Raw genomic sequence first — 5,258 nt, 5'->3', positions numbered from 1 at the left:
CATATATTTTTGCATGAGAGAACCATGTCATCTTTCTGTTTTCTGTTGTACACTCTGGAGAGAAATTCCAGCCCCAGTACTGAAGAAAACATAATTATAGAAATAAAGGTCAAGAACACTATTAAGAGACAGGGCACCTATACAAGGTCATTCTCAATTATAACATCATCCACACATCGTCTTGAGTTCACATCAGCATATATTTGATGAAGATTTGGTCTCAAACCCATCAATCTTCACACATACATATTTGCCCTTTCTTCCAAAATTGTTGTTATTCTTCCAACTATGGAAACTTCAAGTGTCCCTTGACAACATCTTGGGCATCACTACTAAATTCAACCATCATTCTACAATTCAAATAATGAAATTCAAGCTTAGCAGCCTTCAGTAGTCATTACACCTGCAAAAAAAAAATCTTGCCTGTTCTTAAAAACATCAACATATGACAAGAAATTCAACACACACACCCCCCCCAGTCCCCACACGTTGACCCTGTAATTCTGATTGCTGCAGTGGGCTTGAGGGCTGGCCCTCAGAGAGCTGATTTTTGTTAAAAGCAGTAATGTGTGACTTGTTGCTTTTAACTAGAAAGAGCAGCCATCCATCCTTTCCTTGCGTGAGGCAGTGAACAGAAGAACCTTGTGTTGTGGTGTTTGAAATTTGTTTCTGCATAAAAAGTAAATTCATTTCAGGGGTGAACTACAGTAGTTGTGCTGGTCCATGGGCCACAGGAAGGGACAGGCAGGAGAAAGAACCCAGGCCAGGTCAGGCAGCAAGACTCGTCATCCCTGTGTGGGCAGGAGAGAGGCAGGGAGGGGTGCACACAGCAGCCTCTGCCCCAGGCCCCGTGCACCTCAAGAGCAGCTCTGCCCAAGCTCCTCCAGTGGTTTCCTCTTGTCCACACCTGTATGACAGAAGCAGGAAGCCTGGCTACTCACCTCACCTTGCCCTTCCTCCAAGCAAACAAGAAGGACCCAATTATGCAAACACACAGACTGACTCAGAGCTGCCATGTGGCCACGAGAACCCACCGTTACAACACAGGACCTTTCAATGCTGTAAAGGTGCATCTTGGGCTGTGTTGTGAGCTTTTTAATTCCTGCAAAGGCCTTTCCCATGGACCACAGAATTGATACTGGCCACAGAACTCCCAGAAGAGCTTGGGAATCATTGCCAGAAGACAAGGCTGAGTCACAGAATTCACAGAAGGGTATGTCTGTGCTACAGCCACAAGTGATGTGACTGCAATGCTGTGGACACACTGCCAGGCAAGCTTTAAATTACTTGTCTAGGGCACTGGTAGTAGTCTGGCCATTGAGTTCGGGCCAGCCTAACCACTCAAGTATTTATCCAGCTTTTTGGGCATGTTTTCCAGATAGCTACAGGGTCCACACTGCCACAGCCAGATTGCTACCAGTTCCCCAGCTGACTTTAAACCAGCTCAGGTATGTACATCACTGCAGCGTAAACATACCTAAGCTTTTAAGTAATGTAAGCTTCAATTCAAATTCTTACTGCCTCAACTACTATATTTTTAACAACTTGGACTTACAGCATGTATCATCACTATACTGTGGAGATTAAACATTTGGGGAGCAATAAATTAATAGCATTTTAAGTGTAAAATTTATGGTTCTTCAAAAATGTGAAATGTGTTTAACAAAAGTAATGAGTATTGCTGGCTAGGTGATGATCTCTCCCTCATTCCTTCCAGCAGCTGTTCAGTGAGATGTATGAGGTGACTATCTGACCTGAAATTCTGAAGAACACAGTAAGTTTATACACAGATATCCAAATCCCTCAAACATGTATCTGTAGACTAAGGAAAAACCCCACTGATTGCAGTGGACATTTTCCCTGCATAAGTATCACTCACTGACTATATATAGAGCACATTTTGTAACACAGAACAACTTGGAAGAAATGCCAGCTTAACAACTGTACTGCTTGGATCCAGCAAATTACTTCCAATTCACCTCATAACCTGAAGTTGAATTAAGGACTGAAAAAGTACACAGAACTCTTAAGTATTTCCTTTATTTTTTAACTGATTTTTGGGAAGTAGAATTTGTCATAAATATGACAAAACAGTCACATTTATCACAATGTCAATTTGGCTGAATGTAGCAAGGGTTCATTTCAACAAATGGCTGGATATGGTCTTTCAACAGATATCTGAACATATTATAGCCATTCATTTAACATTTTAATACTGATTTGTTCACACCAGATTTCCATAACTTCCCCTCAACACTCTCTAGGTAACACCTCCTGTCTGCTTACATCAGAAACTTGTAACATGTTGCCAACACTCTTCCTAGTGCTTGGGATTATGGATCCTCAAGGCCCCATCATGTTAGATGCTCCATCTTGTTGCAAGGGCTCATGGCAGGTGCTACAAACCAAAGGACATCCAAGCAGCATTCTTTCTCTTTTTCAATACCAAGGACTTGCACAGCACTTCTCTTCCTTCTGTTTTGAGACAGAAGTCATTCTGTGGGGATGATGGGTAGAGCAGAGATGGAAGAGGTGTTGTGCTGGAAGATGTTAAGGGCTGCCATCAACCCATCCTTTGATCGAGAAACACTTCCAGGCATGGTTAAAACTGCTGGGTCTGCTAACCAGATGGCAAGGACTCTCTCTGCTCCCAGCTTCTCCCTTCTGGATTTTCAATTCCCACTAAAATCAGTAAGATTCTGCTGCCTTCAGAACTTGGACTTACCAAAAACAAACACAGGAAGGCAACAAAATGCTGAAAGGTATACAGTCTTGACAGTGCAAAAGCATCATTCTCAATCCTCCCTCTCCTCTGCCACTTCACAAGAAGACAGTAAAATTACAGCAGATTAAACAGGTTCATCTGAGGCCAGAGCTAGATGATAGCAAGAAAAGCCAGTGACTTCACCAGGAGCAGCATGCTGGCTACTACTAAATATTTTGGCATTTCTCACAATTTGACATCAGAACAGCTCTGCCTCTGACCTAAGGGTTTCAGTTGCTGTTTAACCTCTGCTAGTTCCCAGAATAAAAGAATGCAAACTGGGACATACCTACTTTATCTTGAGCATGTTCCTGCAAGAAAACTACACCAGCACCTTTTCACAGCCCTAATGGAATATTTTGCACCCATGTGTGTAACACAGCATTCTGTTTATTTTATAGGCTTATAATAAAAAAATGACACTTTATGAGCTACATGATAGTATTTCAACAATACCTTGTTTTGACATGATATGGTGTAATTACTTAGCAGGAGATACTACAATTTATTGTTATGTCACTGAGTCATACCCTTCAGGGCTTCAGATTGGTGTCTTAATTTGCTTTTTTAAAGCCATACAGACTAGCAAGCTAAGTAAAGGGATTTATTAAAACGTCCTAGGAATAAAGACATGCATGCACAGCCCTGTGTTTGAAAATACTTTCCCCATTCTTTCCCCTTCCTTCTTTGCTTTGTTTTTACAGCATTATCGACTGGGTCAATTAGACTCAAAATGAACAGAAATTTCAACCCAAACATACAAACAAGTGTGTTACACTAGGGTCCTATTATATACATAGACAGTTATATACATAGACTGGTTCTGCAGAGCCAGAAATACTCAGCCCCTTCCACTGACTTTACCCACAAAACAAAGCATAAATGAAGACTTGCCGGGTAACCTGTCTATCCATAGGATGTATAACTGGCTTTTCATCTGTCCATGCCATTAGCACTGGACAGGGCCTTGCCAAACACAGCATTTGCCTCTTCCTTGGTCTCATGGTTAGGTACACCAGTAAGGAGAGAACATGATTTCATACGGCACACTACAATCGTTGTAAGCGCATTGTATTTCAGTAAATAAGTGGAAGCACTTTTCCTTAACCAGTAGAATCGATACAGTCAGCCAAGATACATTTTTGAAAAAGTACTGCTGCCAGTGAAGTCCCTCGGTCTTCTTCTGTGGCTGTGAGTGCCCCGCATTTTACAGAGGGTGCGTGCAGTGCGCTCCGCTGCAAGCTGTCTCTAGCAGCAAGCGCAGTCCCGGGGCAGAACCGGCGCCCCGCCGTACCCCGCAACCCGCACCCCGCATCGGGAGCGGCCCCGCACCCCGCATCCCGCATCCCCGCGCCGGGAGCGGCCCCCGGGGCAGCGCGGTCCCTCCCGCGGCGAGCGGAGCCCGGAGCAGGGGCGGGCCGGGTCACGAACACACACCTGCCCCGGGCCGGTGCCAGACGCAAGGCTGGGCAGGCAGGGGCGGCACGGGCGGGGGAGGGAGGGGATCGCCGCCTCTGGCGACGGGGGTCGTGTCGAGGCAAGCTGGCAGCGCCTCTCCCCGCCGGCCCCTTTTCGCTCCGGCGGGAGCGCACCCGAGGCACGACGGGCTGAGCGCAGCCATAAAATCCACCCCGGCACGGGCCTCAGCAGCCGGCGGTGCCGGCGGGCCGGCCGCCAAGCCGGGGCGGAGCCGGGCCGACACCTCTGCCCCACGCCCGCCGCGCTCCAGCCCTCGCCCCGCCCGGCCCCGCCACCTCCCCCGGCGCGCCGGGGCGCGGCGCGGGCAGCCCGCGGCGGCAGGGCCGGGAGCCGCCGCCCGGCTCCGCGCCGCCCCGCGCCCTTTCCCAGCCCCCGCCGGCGAAGCCAGCTCGGCGGCAGCGGCCCAGCGTGAGCACCTCCCTTCCTTCCCCCCGGGCGCTGGGTGTTGCTGTTGTTTTGCTGCCGCCGCAGGTCGGCCGGGGTGGACGCGGAGGGAGGGGAGCAGGGAGGGGTGCGCCCTGCCGCAGGGCCGCTGCCAGGTGCACGCCTCTGCCTGACACACGGGCGGGGAGGAGGAGCTGGACCGGCAGGTTTGTCGGTGGGGCGGCCACGCTCCCCTCCCCTCTCCTCCCCGGGCTGCTGGGGATAATTAGTGTCTGTGCGAGGCTGTCTGCCCCCGGGAGGCAGGGCGGGCACGCAGTCAGTGCGTGCCCGGCTGTTTGTGAGCGGTGACTCGCCCCGGCCCCTCAGCGGAGCCTCCACCCCGCGGGCGGGGACCCGCCCGGCCGCGCTCCCTGCCGTGACCCTCCCACCGCCACTCACCCCGCCGGCCCGGGGAGCCTGGCAGGGCGAGCGGCGCCGGCGTCATGTGACAGCGCGGCCCGGTGCCAGGAGCCCGGGGGGAAGGCGAGCGGGCGGAGGGCGGGAGCGGGCAGCTCCTCCTCGCACACAGACCCGGAGACACCGCCGAGGCTCCTTAGCCGCGGGGACGCGGGACACGCCGGCCTCGCGCCTC

Source organism: Melospiza melodia, chromosome 5 (assembly GCF_035770615.1).
Source record: "Melospiza melodia melodia isolate bMelMel2 chromosome 5, bMelMel2.pri, whole genome shotgun sequence".
In the NCBI taxonomy this organism is placed as follows: domain Eukaryota; kingdom Metazoa; phylum Chordata; class Aves; order Passeriformes; family Passerellidae; genus Melospiza; species Melospiza melodia.
The sequence above is the reverse complement of the archived record's forward strand: the minus strand, read 5'-3'. Positions refer to the sequence as shown.